Source organism: Dermacentor andersoni, chromosome 5, assembly GCF_023375885.2.
Source record: "Dermacentor andersoni chromosome 5, qqDerAnde1_hic_scaffold, whole genome shotgun sequence".
NCBI lineage: Eukaryota > Metazoa > Arthropoda > Arachnida > Ixodida > Ixodidae > Dermacentor > Dermacentor andersoni.
The window spans coordinates 104,221,184-104,239,641 of record NC_092818.1 but is presented as its reverse complement, the minus strand read 5'-3'; positions in this window follow the sequence as shown (position 1 = coordinate 104,239,641).

Sequence of the window (18,458 nt, the reverse complement as noted above, 5' to 3'; positions counted from 1 at the left end):
ACCATGTAATGTGCTCTATCTGGAGGACTATGAGTGGCCATGTAACATCCAGCACCATTCTTGTGGTGGCGCAATCTAGGTCTCAGGGCAAACAGAATTAAAGACAGTTTGCCGTTCGTTGGGGTGTTTGCCACATACGTGACACACCGGTCAACCTGGTGTCCTTTCATGTGGTTTTGAATATTATCGTTGGGTAGCGTAATTGTCTGTGCGTTACGGACTAATGTAATACATTAGTCCTCACTAGCCAGTGTGGCTAGTAAGACTGATTGATTCGTATGGTTTAAATTGCCGAAGCAACATGGTGGCTATGAAAGATGCCACAATGGTGGCATGAGGCCAGATAAACTCACTTACTGCTGTACAACATATTCTCACTACGAACGCAAGATTACATTGAACAGCATAGATTGGCTTTTGTGTTTCTTGTCGCTTCCTAACATAATTCCGACATACAGCACTTAAACAAGCGTAACTGATTGCCAACCGAATACCCTTCATACCGCTCATGACAATTGTAATATTCATAGTTCTCAATGCGGTTACACGAATCCGCTTTCATTGCGTTACACTTTTCCGCTTTCCGGAAAATATGTCTTCTATGTTATAAGAATAAAATTGCTCCATGGAGTGTTAGGCTGCTCTCTTACCTCTCCTTCATTAGGCCAGCTCAATTTCGCTTCCATACTGTGGGATTCTCATACAAAAACACACTAAAAACAAGAAAGGCGGTGCGATTATTTTACAGAAAATTCATGGCCACTGACATCCCCACTGCATTACTGACATCTAACGGTTTTGACCAATTAGAAATTCGAAGAAGGAAAAGTCGACTAGAGTTTCCTTGACATCTACTCAATCACATGCTAGCCCTAGATCGCGCCACTTGATTGTCTTTCTTGATAAGCAGGCCTACTGGGCACCACTGTCCTCATTCTCCAAGATCAATTTTCGCAAGAACTGACGCAGTTAGGTATTCTTTTATTTTTTTCACTTTGGAACCAACCAACTCATGCATTTCTCCAGATCCCGCGACATTTCTTTTCTTGTGTGTATGTGTCTGTGTTTGTGTGTGAGACAAAAACGTTTTATTTATCTCGTGACAAAAACTGCGAATAACTTGTTTTCTTTTGCATTTTTACAAATAATCTTGTTACTTGTACAAAATAAATAAGTAAAGAAATAAATAAATAAAAGCGCCTGTGCGCTAACATATCGGTTACTTCGGTATCCACGGACCTTAGTTTTAAATTCTTTGCTGCAACGGTTCTTTCAGTGAATGTGCCATAGGACATAAAACCTACCCCATCCATGAGAAAAAAAAAACGAGTGTTAGTACTTCTGGTTTTTTATTTTATTACCTGTGCCTTTATTTTCACCCCTCTTGCTGAAAAATAAGAGTCGTGGGCTGGTTCCGTATTTATGCTTGTTAATGATGTGCCTTTAGCAGAATATCAAGCCTACAAGGCATTATATTTGTCAGAATTACTTCACAGAAAATAATACTGCTCTAATATATAAACCGAAACCCGACTAACGATAATGTGTTCGCCGTATATATGGCTTTCTTTCCTCAAGTGATTGTGCGCACCGAACATTGGCGCACACTTTGTAGGGATTGGCAGTTGAACGTTGCGTCTTCTAGTATCCTCTGAGAATTTAGGCGCCACAGCCAAAACAATTGCATTCTTTTTATCGAGTGACACTCTCGTTTCTTTCGCAACACTTCCTGTTCACCTCTTGAGGCGCCCGGGGGCGAAATTCAAAATGAATAAGAAAAAAATAAAGAAATGGTAGTACAACACAGAATTCGTGTGTTTCGTTATTGACAGAACATCAGACCATATGTTTAATTAGAAGTTGAGTGACTGAAGTGCGAGGACTAATTAGAATTAATTATAAATCACTGAGACGACCAAGGAGGAAATATAAAATAATCCGGAAAAGAATAGAAATATAGTACAGTGCAACATTCATGGGTTGCGTTATAGATATGATATCACAGCATAAATTTAGTTACAAGATGAGTTAACGAAGTGTCTGCCATAACTAATACTATTTATAAATCACTGATTACCGCACACCAAAGCACAGAATCGTAGACTTTAGGGAACCGCCTAGTGACCACGACTTTGGCAAAATTCCTGGAATCCCGGAAGTACAAAGCGGAAGTAATGATGTCACTAACGACTTCACACACACCGAGGTGGCGTAGTAGTTAACCAGCTAATTATTGGTAAAGTGTTGCATCCAAGTTTGGTTCGTGCGTTGCGTCTCCTCAAGTTAACCTAAAGCACACCAATGCCGAGGTGCGAGTGCCACTAAGAGAGACCCAAGTCAAAAATGAGAATCACCTGCCATTTTTTTTTTATTTGGTCTCGTGAAATAATTAATGTAGCCTTTAACGCAGGGATCTGGTAGTGTGCCTTGCACACCGCGTCACGCCAAATATATAATTGCCTTGCCCATGTCATGATTAGTCTCCCTGTTGCTCAAAGTCCCAATGAACTTAAGTCATGGACAAATATTTGGACAGTAAACGAACAGAACAAGCGGCGTTTTCTGTCAACCATGGCACACAATCGAAAAACACATTAACACTGACATATAGAACTTCTAAATTCCGTGCTGCATGCTGAGCAAATTCAGCATTTCTGTTCCTGCTCAACCGCAGTCCACAAACTTCTGCATCCTTCGGTACTCTGGATTACTGGTTCACGCTACGAATTCTAAACCAGCCGACCCGATCTGAGACCCGGTATCTGCTATGTTCCTCACTTTAGTTATTGCATTGTGCACACGGCATGGGAAGCATCCGACATGCAATTATTACTTGCCAACGACGGAACAATGATCTGTAAAAACAGCCCTATCCATTTCCGTGCAAGCGTTCGTACTGTACACATGTTTTATTTTATTTCTAGAAATACAAGAAGCCTCGCAGATGCCCTTCGTATCTGTAATTACGGAAGAAATGTTCGCGAGTTCGTGCTGTGATAAATCCGTTCACGCCGCTGCACCGAAAAGGATGAACGCGATACGCTGACGGCAAAGGGTAACACGGTGTGCCGAGAATGGCGAGGGATTTGCTTTGTTTGTGACGGTGTCGATCTCTTTAGATTGCTCGACCGTGCGGTACTACGGATTACGTCCCAGGATTACCACAGACGTAATGGGTTGGTGGTGTTCGTTGATGCGTGTAGGGCAAGGTGTCGCTGTTGTTGTTGCTGTTGTCCAGTTCTCTATCACGTAGCTCGTATTTCCTGGTGTTTTTTTTTCTTCTTGCTTCATCGCAGATGGCTTGTGTGCACCATTTGCTTCTACTTGGCGGTATAAATGCACTCATCCCCTAGCAGTTTTTTCTTGGGACATTGATCGCGTGCTTTGCCGCTTGAACCGACTTACGAAGCCGTTCTATTTATTTTCGCTGTCTTCTTTTGCTAACCATCATAGCACCATACTTTATCAGGCTGAGCTCAAGAAATCGTTCTTTATGACTCTAGGCTATCAGCAATATTCAGTACAGGATTGTTCGTTTTGATGACAAGCAAAGCAAAAAGTTTTGTCACATATAGTGGTATTACTTTACGTTTGCCAGATGCGGGACATTATACGTTCAAATACAATTTGCATGTTGAGAAGGAAACTTTACCAATCTGTTGTCAAGAAATATCACTGCCTGTAAAGAAAAGTGCCGTTATCAACTCAACCGGTTAGACATCGTAATGAGATGAGGGACACCGCGGTAAAATTTCTCGGGGTCATTTTGACCGCCTGGTGTTGTTTAATGTGTGCGTACAGCTTGCTTCACAAAAATTTATGTCCGCCCCCCTCCGATCACCGCAACTGGAATTTGAAATCATGACCCTGTGACTCGCAGCAGAATTCTACCGCCACCGAGAAACTGCCAGTGGTAGTTATGACGTTAAATATTACATCTGCAACAGCATAGCGTTGCATTATCGCAAAGCGGCCAATAAACATTGGTTGTGAGATTTCAAAAAGGAGAATATCTGGTGAGCTGAGCACAGATGCAGTGCAGTCTTTTGAGTTTGTTGAGGCCTATCAAAACGACTGAAGATTTAGCGGGAATAAAATTACCCATTCTTCTGCTGTCTCCATGTAACTGCTTTCTCAGCATACTTAGAGCATCTCCCAGTATGCACCTCGAAAGTCAATGTTGAATTTCAAGTGCAAACTACTAATGCGAGAAAATCCCCCCCGATAAAGGAAGTAATCAATACCAATATTACGCTCAGCATTTTATTTAAAGCAAAGGCACTTCTTGTGTTCTACGTTTGCTTTGCGTAGATTCAAAGGCAACCTGAAATTGGCATGGTGAACGTAGAATTTACATGTCCCCTACAGCCAACCATGATGTACCCCTGACACCATTGTTTAAGGGCCTCTAAACAGCCTTCATTAAAAAGCACTCCCCCGAAAAACTAATACATCAAAACCAGTGCATCTGCATGATCGAGTTCTCACAAAATTGGGAAGTGCTATATTAGTAAATTCTCGACGTTCTTGGTAATAATACATTATTGATGCTGCTTGAGCGTTGTCACCGGCGCCGTCGTCATACGGCCGCCGAGGGGCTCCCACACCGGCTGCGTTGCTGGCTGCTGCTAACACCGTAGCCGTACGCACGTACTCCTAGATGACCTCCAATGGGGAGTCGGTATAACACGACGAGAGAAACCAAAATTACATTGAACTAGGGTCTGTGTCCGAGCTAGTTGGTAGGCGACATTTTTTGGACCGACAAAGCGTTCAAAACGCGGACAGTGAAAATAACGCGGACTTACAGGGCACTCTTTATATCCTCATGCTTTTCCCTGTTTCTGCGCTTTACCTGCCTCAAAATTACATATTGCTGGTTAGAAAAAACAACGCAGTGACAATGCTTGCAATTCATGTGAGGTGTGCGCGAGGGGACCATTCATAATTACTTGTCAAAGCAACAATTTGGCAGATTCGGCTGAAGGGCGAAGCAGGGCGATACTCACATGCAACAGACTAGCAAGCCTACGTGCGAGACATGCGAGTATGTAAGCTGCCTATGCCTGCGAGATGCGCACCAAGGAGCTCACTTGGGCGAGAGAACCTGCCCTTTACGTCGGCGCCGTTATATCTGCGGGGAAATTTCAGCCACCACAGGCCACAACACTCGACACAGGAAATTAGAATTGTATTTGCTGTTAAGGCAACGGGAAGGTACTGATAACATTCGCCAACTTATAAAGCCTCCATGTTTGCTCTGGCTAACCTGTTGGATTTCTTCGACATATTTATTCGGCATTTCTTGAAAGCATACTATGATTAACTTGACGATAATATCCTTCACGTTTCCTTGTTATCCTTTAAGCTAACATCTCCAAACGGAAGGCAAATATATTCTCCAAACCATGATGTTGAAGTGCTCGCTGATAGATACAAACAGATTCGTCACTTTCGCCCGAAGGGCACCGCTGACAGGGATAGCGAGATTTAGCGTTGCTCTGGAACTGCCCGGACGGCTTGCGTAACAAAGGCGGGTGCCAGATATTGGCGAGACGCAGAACACAAGGCAAGTCCTGCTGGGCAGAAGGAACAGTGCACTGTCAGCTACTGGATGTCTCCCAGCGCTCGCGTGACGACAGCAGTCCGCGGCGTTTGTAGGCATCGAATATCGGCGCTGCACACATCAGACCAAGGAGTCAATGTGATCGACGGGAAACCGTCAGCGATAGGGAAGCCCAGTGAAATATTAGATAGCGGTAGCTTGACGTTTACTGCTCAGACCACAACAGACAGAGCAGCTCAACAAAAACGTGTAGCAGCCAAACGCAATGCGTGTCTCTAGAGGCCCTCTAAGTCACCACAGGCGGGACGCTCCTGTGCCGTCGAATGGGGAAGCACGACAACAACGCCGACTGCGTTTTCGCGCCTGGAGAGTTCGTATAATTCTTACCGTAATAAATCTAAGCTAGCGCCGGCGCAAAATAAAGGAACGCAGTGATTTGCGTTCGTCAAATCCCTGGATCTTTGTCTTTTCAGCTTGTGTGCAACAACTACTTACCATGGATTTGAAGAAGTTCACTGGCCTATTCAATTGCCGCAAGAAGAAATCCTTGAGCTTAGCACTGAACAAGTTTGTTTTGTTTTCCCCTTTCCCATTCCCCCGGTGTAGGGTAGCCAACCGGACGTTATTCTGGTTAACCTCCCTGCCTTCTACTTTTCTCTTCCCTCCTCCCCCTTACTATTTGCGATTTCGCATGTACCTTTCTCTGAATGCAAGTTAGGTTGGACAGAGCACGATGTCAGGTAGACACTGGAGTCGACCTTCAGCGCTGCTGCTGACACTTGCTGAGCCCGGCGGTGGCCCTCTCTCAAGGAGCCTACGTGCAAGGGCTGTTTACCCTCTCTTCGCTCTGAGCGGCTTCGCAAGGAAGCTGCAGTAACAATATGGGCAAGACGGAGGAAGAGAGCGCACATAGGCGGCTTTTAATCAACGCCTTCTGGTCCAATAACCCCGTTGAATAAAACAAGAACAGCTCTTCAGTGTCTTCTGCGTCTAGAGGCCTTTCAGGGTATTCACACCACTCTACCCTTCAGGCGACTCCGCCTTGTGCTTCATTTGCTGAGCGATCTGTACTGTCCGCCAACTGGCTGATAAGTCTGCCGCTCCCTTTGCCGAACGGAGAGATTTATGAGGGCCAGATCTGTTCTCGTAACACAGATGCCTAGCTACGAGCAAGCGACCGATGTAATTACTCACAGCGGCTCCCGCCGCCGACGCCTCCGCATTGTTAGCGAAGCCTTCAAAGGAACCCAGAGATCCCGCTTTCCATCACTTATTCTGGCTACGAAAGGGTGTGTGGAAAAACGCGCGTTGGGGAGCGCCTGTGCTGCGATAAAGCCACTCTCCTTACTCTAACCTACGCGGCTGAATTCACTTTGCACCCGCGATGCGATCGCGCTGCTACTAACGGTTCCCCGAGACAAGTTGATTTCCTGTCCGAGCGCTGGCTCAGAACCAAGAAAATCAGCCTTCACCGCGGAGACTTATGTTGACCCACCTGTTATCTTTACCTTTATCAAAAAATAAAAAGAAACTTGGTTACAACAGCGAAAGAGAAAGAAACCTAATACAAATAACACCGTGAGTCCGAGTCGTGATGCTAGAATATGCTTCTTATACGTAGCCCTTAAAGTGGATGAACATGCAGTGTCACATTAAAAGCGCGCCATGTGGGTTTAGTTGGGAGATCAAGTGCAGAGGGGAAAATTTGCTCCCTTCCACCTAATTTCACGTGCTTTAAGGGACCGTATTTCATGAGAGGTATCTGAAATAAAAAAAAGCTACACGTAATCATGCACTAATTATTATTTTCACACTTATGGGTTTAATCCTAAGACATGTTTTAGCAGTGCAGACACCTTTGTTTTGAACTCTCCGCGAACATGCTTGTCCTAATATCTAGGGGCGTGCGAATATCTGAAACTTTCAAATAAGAAACACCACATTCCATTTTTAAAACGGTGCTCGAATGAAATAGCAATTATTTGTGCATGCGAATATTTTTTCTTTAGTAGCTTTAGACTACTTTAAATAGGGAAATGGAAGCAATCAAGCGTAAAATTACAGTGAAATCGTGACTCTATTGGTACACTTTTTAATGAACCCACGTGCACGCACTCGAGATGCCCCTCAGTAACTGGACAAATGACATGCGTTTAACACTGCACATCGTGTACACGTTTAAGTCGTTTCCAAGAATATTTCCTGAATGCTGGTTTCAAAATGTACGGCCACTTTTTCTCAACACTAATCATTTTGAAGCGAATTCGAACACTAGGCTTCGCACAAAACTGCGACGCTAGCCAAGGCAGCCTGTGCCAACTCATATTTTGTCTGCTGTCGCGTTACTGCTCTGCCAAGGTTTGCTCTCCTCTAGCAGAAGGCATCAAGCTTCCCTTCTTATTTTCATTATGCCCTACGTAACCGCACTTTTTAAGGGGGCGACTTCATTATTTCTCAAATGGCAGCACCAGCGCCACGTTGAGTCGACCACGTTCAGCAACGGGTTCAGCAACACACAGTTGGCCATTTTCAGTTCAGGCCACTATCTTCTCTTTAAGCACCTCACCCGAAGTCTCTCCTTCTTGAATTATTGAACGCAATGGGCGACTTGGGCACCACACAGCCGCCTAATGTAGGTTAACGATTCCGTGTTAGAGTCCTTAACATGCAATCTGTTTTGTCGTAAGCTACTAAATAAACTCCCTGAAGTGGCATTTGTTTTAGCTAGGTAGTTTAGTCATAATGTTGGCATTAAAGCCCCACCCATCAATATGCTACAACCAACAATGCCTGTGAAGTAACATTCTGCTAGCGGAATAATTTCTTTATTAGCATTTTAATATGTCATAGAGTTCTAGCAACACTGTAGAATATTTTAGTCTTTTATTCTTTTAGCAACTGCTGAAAAGTATTACGTGGCTATTTAAAGCAATGTTTTCCAGTGTTCCGAGGGAACATTGGTACATCAATGCTATATTTGGGGAGAACAATGCGCACATTATGGATTATGTATATGCAAAATACAAAGTGGTTGAGTTAATTACGGCCTGGGAAATAAATTATGCATTTAAGCACTTAAGAACGTTATGATTCAGTTTTACGAGTTGCGCAAAATTTAGCACGCATACCTGGCATAGCAACAAAGTTCATGAAAATCAAACTTACCAAGGCTGGGAAAGCACTACGGGGAATTTGTGCGCCAATTTTCGATGTGTTTGCATCTTTAAATGTGTTTGGATCAAATACAGATCTTCGAAAAAACAATTTAGGCAAATTTTTGAAGTTACATTTTGTACAAAACAGATGGCGTCACCCTTAGTGCCATGTATGGGAAAATTTTAGCGTTCATGGTATCATTAGGAGCATTAGAAATATTTAGTGAACCCTGGTTACTTCGGTATTTTAAGGCAAAAGCCTTTCTAGGCCCATGATGAAGTTTGTGTCAGCAGACCTGACCGCCTGAATGTCCACCCAAGCGTCATCACGCCATGTGAATACATATTAAAGACAAATTAAAGAATTAAAAAAGATTGATAGCGACAGTTAGTGAATGATAACGTTATAATAGAAATTGGTAGAGGTTAATAATGACTATAATGACTAGTAGTGACTAATAGTGAATACTAATGACAACAACTGATAAGAAATGACTAGAAATGTCCAGTAATGAGTAGTAATTACTAAAATGACTATTAATGACTTGTAATGACTACTACTGACTACGAAATGACAAATATGTCTAACGACAGCTTGTAATGACCGCAATTGTTTACAAATAACTAAAAATCCTTACTAGTGAGCAGTAATGACTGATAATGACTGAAGTTACTTCAAGTGACTACTAATGACTACGAAATGACCAATTGTGAAACGACGAATTGTACCGACTACAATTGATTAGAAATTTCTAAATATACTTAGTAACGACCAGTAAAGACTAATAACGACTGAAATGACTTGTAATGACTGCTGATGACGATGATATAACGAACATGTCTAACGACGGCTTGTAATCACCGCAAGTGATTACAAATGATTAAATATGCTTAGTAGTGAGCAGTAATGACTAATAATGATTGAAACGACTTGTAATTAATAGTAATGACTACTAATGACCAATATGTCTAACGACGAATTGTAACGACTACAATTGATCACAAATGAATAAAAATGCTTACTAATGCTTACTACTGCTAATATGCTTACTACTTAAGAGAGATCTTAAGAAACCCTGTAATTTTGATGCCCTACGCGAGCTTCGAACGGTGCCTTGTTGAACAAAATGAGGCACGGTTCTTTCTGTCTAGTGAAAGCGAGGGCCAAATTATGGATCATCATCATCATCATCATCATCAGCCTAGTTACGCCCACTGCAGGGCAAAGGCCTCTCCCATACTTCTCCAACTACCCCGGTCATGTACTAATTGTGGCCATGTTGTCCCTGCAAACGTCTTAATGTCATCCGCCCACCTAACTTTCTGCCGCCCCCTGCTACGCTTCCCTTCCCTTGGAATCCAGTCCGTAACTCTTAGTGACCATCGGTTATCTTCCCTCCTCATTACATGTCCGGCCCATGCCCATTTCTTTTTCTTGATTTCAACTAAGATGTCGTTTACCCGGGTTTGTTGCCTCACCCAATCTGCTCTTTTCTTATCCCTTAACGTTACACCCATCATTCTTCTTTCCATAGCTCGTTGCCTCGTCCTCAATTTCAGCAGAACCCTTTTCGTAAGCCTCCAGGTTTCTGCCCCATATGTGAGTACTGGTAACACACAGCTGTTGTACACTTTCCTTTTGAGGGATAGTGGCGACCTGCTGTTCATGATTTGAGAATGCCTGCCAAACGCACCCCAACCCGTTCTTATTCTTCTGGTTATTTCAGTCTCATGATCCGGATCCGTGGTCACTACCTGCCCTAAGTAGTTGTATTCCCTTACCACTTCCAGTGCTTCGCTACCTATCGTAAACTGCTGTTCTCTTCCGAGACTGTTAAACAATACTTTAGTTTTCTGCAGATTAATTTTCAGACCCACCCTTCTGCTTTGCCTCTCCAGGTCAGTGAGCATGCATTGCAATTGGTCTCCTGAGTTACTAAGCAAGGCAATATCATCAGCGAATCGCAAGTTGCTAAGGTATTCTCCATCAACTTTTATCCCCAATTCTTCCCACTCCAGGCCTCTGAATACTTCCTGTAAACATGCTGTGAATAGCTTTGGAGATATCGTATCTCCCTGTCTGACGCCTTTCTTTATAGGGATTTTGTTGCTTTCTTTGTGGAGGACTACGGTGGCTGTGGAGCCGCTATAGATATCTTCCAGTATTTTTACATATGGCTCATCTACACCCTGATTCCGTAATGCCTCCATGACTGCTGAGGTTTCGACTGAATCAAACGCTTTCTCGTAATCAATGAAAGCTATATATAAGGGTTGGTTATATTCTGCACATTTCTCTATCACTTGATTGATAGTGTGAATATGGTCTATTGTTGAGTAGCCTTTACGGAATCCTGCCTGGTCCTTTGGTTGACAGAAGTCTAAGGTGTTCCTGATTCTATTTGCGATTACCTTAGTAAATACTTTGTAGGCAACGGACAGTAAGCTGATCGGTCTATAATTTTTCAAGTCTTTGGCATCCCCTTTCTTATGGATTAGGATTATGTTAGCGTTCTTCCAAGATTCCGGTACGCTCGAGGTTATGAGGCATCGCGTATACAGGGTGGCCAGTTTCTCTAGAACAATCTGACCACCATCCTTCAACAAATCTGCTGTTACCTGATCCTCCCCAGCTGCCTTCCCCCTTTGCATAGCTCCTAAGGCTTTCTTTACTTCTTCTGGCGTTACCTGTGGGATTTCGAATTCCTCTAGGCTATTCTCTCTTCCACTATCGTCGTGGGTGCCATTGGTACTGTATAAATCTCTATAGAACTCCTCAGCCACTTGAACTATCTCATCCATATTAGTAACGATATTGCCGGCTTTGTCTCTTAACGCACACATCTGATTCTTGCCTATTTCTAGTTTCTTCTTCACTGTTTTTAGGCTTCCTCCGTTCCTGAGAGCCTGTTCAATTCTATCCATATTATAGTTCCTGATGTCCGCTGTCTTACGCTTGTTGATTAACTTAGAAAGTTCTGCCAGTTCTATTCTAGCTGTAGGATTAGAGGCTTTCATACATTGGCGTTTCTTGATCAGATCTTTCGTCTCCTGCGATAGCTTACTGGTTTCCTGTCTAACGGCGTTACCACCGACTTCTATTGCGCACTCCTTAATGATGCCCATGAGATTGTCGTTCATTGCTTCCACACTAAGGTCCTCTTCCTGAGTTAAAGCCGAATACCTGTTCTGTAGTTTGATCCGGAATTCCTCTAGTTTCCCTCTTACCGCTAACTCATTGATTGGCTTCTTGTGTATCAGTTTCTTTCGTTCCCTCCTCAAGTCTAGGCCAATTCGAGTTCTTACCATCCTGTGGTCACTGCAGCGTACCTTGCCGAGCACGTCTACATCTTGAATGATGCCAGGGTTCGCGCAGAGTATAAAGTCGATTTCATTTCTAGTCTCACCATTCGGGCTCCTCCACGTCCACTTTCGACTAACCCGCTTGCGGAAAAAGGTATTCATTATCCGCATATTATTCTGTTCTGCAAACTCTACTAATAATTCTCCTCTGCTATTCCTAGAGCCTATGCCATATTCCCCCACTGACTTGTCTCCAGCCTGCTTCTTGCCTACCCTGGCATTGAAGTCGCCCATCAGTATAGTGTATTTTGTTTTGACTTTACCCATCGCCGATTCTACGTCTTCATAAAAGCTTTCGACTTCCTGATCATCATGACTAGATGTAGGAGCGTAGACCTGTACAACCTTCATTTTGTACCTCTTATTAAGTTTCACAACAAGACATGCCACCCTCTCGTTAATGCTATAGAATTCCTGTATGTTACCAGCTATTTCCTTATTAATCAGGAATCCGACTCCTAGTTCTCGTCTCTCCGCTAAGCCCCGGTAACACAGTACATGCCCGCTTTTTAGCACTGTATATGCTTCTTTTGTCCTCCTAACCTCACTGAGCCCTATTATATCCCATTGACTACCCTCTAATTCCTCCAATAACACTGCTAGACTCGCCTCACTAGATAGCGTTCTAACGTTAAACGTTGCCAGGTTCAGATTCCAATGGCGGCCTGTCCGGAGCCAGGTATTCTTAGCACCCTCTGCAGCGTCACAGATCTGACCGCCGCCGTGGTCAGTTGCTTCGCGGCTGCTGGGGACTGAGGGCCGGGGTTCGATTGTTGTATTCATATAGGAGGTTGTGGCCAAGTACTGCACCAGGGTGGCCAATCCTGCTCTGGTGAGAGAGTGCGTTACCGGTTCTGGTCACCGGGATCAGGCCGCACTCCAGGCCTGTTTGTGCAATTTTCTGAACACACGGTTTTTTTTTGTGTGTTTTCCGGTGGAGAATTGCGCGGCACCGGGATTTGGATCACGGTCCTCTTGCACTGGAGACGGATACTCTACCGTCCCCGTAGGAGTTAAATTAAAAATTAATTTATGGGGTTTTACGTGACAAAACCACTTTCTGATTAGGCACGCCGTAGTGGAGGACTCCGAAAATTTCGACCACCGGGGGTTCTTTAACGTGCACCTAATTCTAAGTACACGGGTGTTTTCGCATTTCGCCACCATCGAAATGCGGCCGCCGTGGTCGGGGTCCGATCCCGCGACCTCGTGCTCAGAAGTCTAACACCGTAACCACTGAGCAACCACGGCGGGTCCCGCAGGAGTTGTACGCCTCATTTAACCTACAGTGGTGCCCTATTTGATCAGTCAAGGTGGACCAATCTGAGCTCGGTTATACCGCATGGATGGCACTCGGCTAGAGAACCTGGTATTTATGACCTGCACATGTGAGGCCATACATATTTGAAGATGTATATCTTTCTTTTTTTTTTTAGGAGGGTTCCCGTACAGTGATAAAATAAAGGAAAAGACATTAAAAGAAAGAAAAAAAAAGAAAGAAAAAGGGGCGAAAAAAAAGGAACATAACAGGTGATTTGAACTCGTGACCCTTCGATGTTGCCCGGAAAGATAGCTCAGTCGGTTGGTTCGTCAGGCCCCAGGCTACTTTCAAGCGCCACAGCTCCTGCTCCGAGCCTCACACTTACGTGGAAAGAGACTCATGTTGTCCATACTTTCTAGGAAAAATGCCTTCCCAATAGTATTACCATTTGATAGCGCCATCTGGTGGTGTGTTAATACTATGTTTCTGGTGCCACTGCATCTTAAACAAAGCATACTACTACTACAGGTCACAAATTTCTTTCGTAAATAAAAGGTGATGCTTCCAGAGATGCTCCCACTCCTTTCCTCAACAAATATGGCCTTTTTTTATCGCTTTCGTGGGTGTCCCCATGAAATTCGAATTAACAAACTTTTGCTAAGCTGAGAAAAGAGGGAACATTTATTTGTTCTTTAAATGCAATGTATCGGCTAAATTGCAAAGCGCACAATATTTCCCCCATAAGCAATGCTGTCTTAGCATTAGACCAGATTTTTACCACAGGAGAATGTAATATCACCAGTACTCTGAAATATGCACTTAGTAAAGTCAGCTGAGCCTGTTCAACCTGGTCTGTTCAGCCCAAATAATGCTCACCTGAAGAAGCAGATGGTACTTGAGAATCCTCTGTACAGGCTTGAGCAAGTAGGATCCCAGTGGCAAGCTGTGATGAAGTGAGGTCTGGCGAGCCTTAAATATCTTAAATATCTTAAATTATGGATAATGTGTTGAGAAAGCTTATAGGGCGTGACCAAACTGAGGTTTCTTTCTTTATATTACGTAGGCAAGCCATTCGTAGCGTTATGAGCGTGTTTTACTAGTTCCGCAGAATTTAGCCCGTGGTCCTAGCAGAACTACAAATTCCACGAAAATAAAATTTAGCGAATAAGGGGGGGGGGGGGACACTACGGCAAGTGTGTTTGCTAAATCAAAAGCGTTACTCTAAATACAGGCCATGCGAAAAATCTTTTAAGCAAGTGCCCAAAGTATCAAAGCACAGTTATCAGCAATGCTCTTCAATGTCCCGAGATACCCTTGATAACTCACCCTCGATGCCTGTTTCATCAGGAGTTCCCCAAGTTTCAGTACTGGGTCCTCTTTTATTCCTGCCTTATATTATTGACCTCCCCCTACACACCTCAGTTAAAATACGCCTTTTTGCAGATGATTGCGTTTGATATCATACAATTAAAATTCCTACTGATCATGTTGTCCTTAACAATTATTTCGCTGACTTCTGCAACTGGTCCAAATCATGGCAAATGAATATCAACTTTTCCAAAACTGTCTCCATGTCCTTTACACGACGCTCATCCTCTTCCTTCTTTGTCTATGCCTTTAGCAATATTACTTTAAATAGGGTCTTCGAATTCAAATATTTAGGCATCCTAATAACACACGATTTGTCATGGTCGAAACACATTGATGTCACCTGTAACAAGGCCCTTAAAACACTAGGTTACTTACATCGTACACTGCGTCTTGCGCTTCAAGAAACTAAATTTCTTACATATGAAACCCTCATTCGCCCCATCCTCGAACATGGCTGCGTTGTATGGGACCCATACAAACAGTGTGAAGTCAAAAAACTAGGATCAGTGCAAAAAAAAGGCAGTGCGTTTTGTTTGTAGCAGATATGACGAGGAATTTTCGCCATCTAACTCTGTTCCCTTAATTGGTCTCAGACCTCTTCCAGAGTGTGGCAAACTTGAATGCCTAAACTTCCTTCACACGTTAATCTATTTTCCTCGCCTCTTCTCTATAGATAACTACTTGGCTTTTTCCAAACCCTCATGTACGAGGAGTCACCATGCTCTAAATATCTCAACCTTTTTTGCCCGCACTGACGCCGTTAAACACAGTTTTATTTTTATAAACAATTAAAGTCTGGAATTTATTACCGGGTAACATCCGTTCACTACCACTGAAACAATTCACGCAATCTTGTTTATAAACATTGTATGTTTCTTGTTCATTCCACTCCTGCGATATCCTCATTGAGGCTGTAGTATCTATAAATAAATAAAAAAAATAACTTCACGTTACACTCAGTCTCTATGTAATGAAAATGGAGGTCCGGTTAAGGGCAATGTGAGGTGAAAATGTAACGTTCATCGCCTAATTAGAACCTTTGCGAGAAATCACATAACGCTCGTTTATATATTTTTTATGCAATATACTAGGATTGTAGTACCTTTACGCAGTGTCCACTGGAAACTAAAGACGATACCTTGTCTATATTTGTTTAAAATTAAGAGCAGATTAGGGGTAATGTGTGGACCACGGTCAATGTTTGGACGAGTTATCACTTTAGCAGAAAATTATGTATGCAAGCGATCCAGAGTTTTATAAGTGCATTTCACGAAAAACGCAGTATATGTTTTTTTGCCCTCTGAGAACTTTAACGCAATCCAAATCAAATTTAGTCAAAAAGGGCCGGAGAAAAGTGTCATCAAAGCCAAAGTTCTGGCAAAGTAAAATGCGTGTGGAAGAACTGACTTTATAAAAGTTACCTGACAAGAACTAGAAAGAGTTAGAGATGGGCAAGGTTTCAAACGGGTGGGTGATATACGGACAACGTTTTAGTTAATGGGATTTTTGCCTTTCTCATCTCTTTTATCTTTCTCTCTTTTAACGTGATTTTGTTACTGGCAACTGAAATTATTACATTAAATGCTCAAACCAAATAGCTTTGGTGGAAATTGGATCGGGATACTGCAAGGCAGCACAAGTCCACTGTCTTTTTTCCTTCTTCCGCTTGGTGCGGTGCATTTCGCAGGGCCATCCGCGCACTTAATCGTCGCTAAGAAACGTTGATCACCCTATTCTGGACGCGAGCACAATAAAGGCCTACGTTCACAACGTGAGGAGTTGCGGCAAATGTAGAAATAATGTCCCTTAGCAGAATTTGTTCTCTGGCAAGTCGGTCCTCGCACTTTCATACACCACAACTATATAGAATAACGATAGCGCTAGCACAATCGAAACATGAACGCGACGTCCTTCCATAAATTCGGGCCATGGCCCGAATTTTATGAAAAATGGCGTCGCTGACGTCATACACTTTGCACTGTGTTCTTGGACAGCAAGACGTTTGATGTTCCTTTTTAGGACTTCGTGGTGTACTTCTACCACCCAATCACGAAAAATACAGTGGCCATGAGAATGAGCTCTTCGCTAAACCCGACCACGGCTACGACTACGTAGCCGCAAATGAGAGCAGGATTGTTGAAAGACGAGCGATGACACGATGAACGAATGTCGACACAAAAGGAGCACTGCCCAAAGACAACAGCCCGAGGCTGCGGCCGACTAAAACAAATATAGAAGTCTACAGCAAGCATAGGACAGAAGATTGAGACCAGGCTAACAGCGTAAACGACAAAGTACAAGAAAGCAAGCCAGCACGCTGGCACGGACAAACACCCGGAATGCCGTACTGAAAATCCGGCTACGAAGGCCTAGGCGCTCCGTCAAAGCTCTTAAGACGGCGCCATGAGCAAAGAGCGCTGGGCGGGGAAGATAATTGGGAACTTGGGGATTACGTCTTCAACAACAAAAAAATGAAGAAAGTGACAGAAGAGAGCAAGCTGTCGTATTGTTTGAGAATAAAAACCGAATGAAAAAAAAAATATTGATGTCTTTTTTATTTCTTTTTGTCCCGAGTGCTACCTCATTACTTTTATTCACTGGGGCTTTTTACTAACAGTGCACGAGGAGTGTCAAGAAATGTTGACTTTACGACAAGCGATTACGACTAAACAAAGATAACAAAACGAGGGAGAAGGAAGGGAAAGACCACCACTTTGCCTAGAGAGATAAGAATCTGTTTATGCACACTAATCATCGCGGGTAATTTAAAAATTGTAGACAATGAGCAACATGTGTGCAAAAATTCTTGGTATAGTGAAGCTTATGGCAATACAGAATCATTGAGCCGAACTTACGCATGTATACAGCAAGCGTTAGGCATCCGACCTACGGGGTTTCTTAATAACAAAGAAAAGTAAGTCGACGTGGCTTAATGCTTATATCGATAGGTGTGCCGTGCTGATAGCCACAAAATTAAAACAGTTATTGAGTCCAAAGCATGATAGTGTCATAGTCTTCTGAGTAAAATGTGCGAAATATCACTTGATGTTTAGAAGGCTACTTAGACGCAATTTAATGTTACACTTCACTTTAGGGCCGTGCGTGAAGGCTTTCAAGAAAGCCACGCAAGATTATTCATCTGCCTTCGTCAGCAGCGCAAGGAGAGAGATATCAAACTAAGACCAAGTTTCCACGAACCATTATTTCGTATTATACAAGTTAGCTTGTGCCACGTCTCACATTAGGCTATGTGCTATTACGATGCCGTAACCGGACGGGGCCACGCCTTCGTCAACCGGATTTCCTATATATCCGCTTAGCGGAAGATAAGAGACAGGAGGAATATCCTTTTTCATTTCGTATTTTGCGACACTGTTACTCCGGCTCCAATGAAAGTCCAGCCGAACGCACTCCCAACGAAATGATCTCGTTTACTACCCCCGCGGCCCCCGTTTGGCGCCTCCCTGCCCTCTCTATTTCCTACTGTCCCATTTCCTTATTCCCTTCCTTTAATCTAGGAATGTTCCAGCGTTCAGCCCATTTTTGTTGGACAGACTTTATTTTTTATTGAACGCACTCTGACTGCAGCAGAACGTAAAGACGAAAATAAGGACAAAGGTAATACCCTTGAACCTTGTGTTTCTTTAACGACACGGCTTGATTATTTCTCTCAGTCATCCTGTTTACAGAAGCATAAGAAAAACAGAAAGCCGGATGGTTCGGAAGAAAACTCGTGTGCAGA